This window comes from Arachis ipaensis, chromosome B03, assembly GCF_000816755.2.
Source record: "Arachis ipaensis cultivar K30076 chromosome B03, Araip1.1, whole genome shotgun sequence".
NCBI lineage: Eukaryota > Viridiplantae > Streptophyta > Magnoliopsida > Fabales > Fabaceae > Arachis > Arachis ipaensis.
Window position 1 is genome coordinate 71,850,042 of NC_029787.2, and position 993 is coordinate 71,851,034.

A 993-nucleotide genomic window follows, 5' to 3' on the forward strand; every position below is an offset into this window, starting at 1 on the left:
TTTTATATATAATTAGGACATAGGACATAAATAAAAAATTTACAATTTATTGATAGATAAACAATATATAAAATTGATCTTTTTAAATATTTTTAAAATATATAAGTTATAATTTATTGATATAGAATTATAGATTATGTTCTTATTATTTGAGCCAGCTCGTGAGCTTTCGACGAGTCAAACTTAAACTTAAGAAATAAGTTCAATTGTTAATGAGTCGAGTCGTGAGTCAAGCTCAATTTTTTTTAGTCGAATTTGAGCTTCGTCTAGCTCGACTCACTTCCAACCCTACTTAAAATTTAATTCTCATAAAATCAAAAATGGAAAAGAATGACCATTGATACTTATAGAAAAGTTGTGATGATTTTCTAGAATAAATAATTTCCAATTATTTAAGTACCAAAAGATTGCATTGTGTATGAAACACATACTAGGACCTTAACATGGATAGACACAAACACAATGTAGCTGAGAAGAAAGGCATTTTCCAACTGCTTGGGGCCCATATGTAGTCCTGCAATCATTGCAACACTTCACGTCTTCTGTGACTGCACAAGCTTCACTAGTAATTTTGTAGCACTTAAATCCATTTATAGCTTCCAGTAGTTGTTCCCGTCCCGCTGGAACACATGGATCTTTCTGTATCTCCTCATGTCCTACAACACACCAGCACATAATGAAGTACTCTTTACCCACCTAGAAAGAAAATAATTTAGGTATTTCTATTATATGATTGGAAAAACATACCTGAAGTCATGGATAGGGCAAGGGAACTAATCAAAATTAAAGTGACGGTGAACTTCATTCTAAACAAGCTATCCTTATCGATAAAATTGGTATCAACGTTATTATTTGGAAAAAAAATAGAAACGTATCTATCAATATATAATAGTGAAATTATTCTAGAAGACAATTAATCATCTTATCATCCTGCCGGTTATAAGGAGAATTTATGATATTTCTATTTGGTAATTATTATCTTTTGTTTTATTA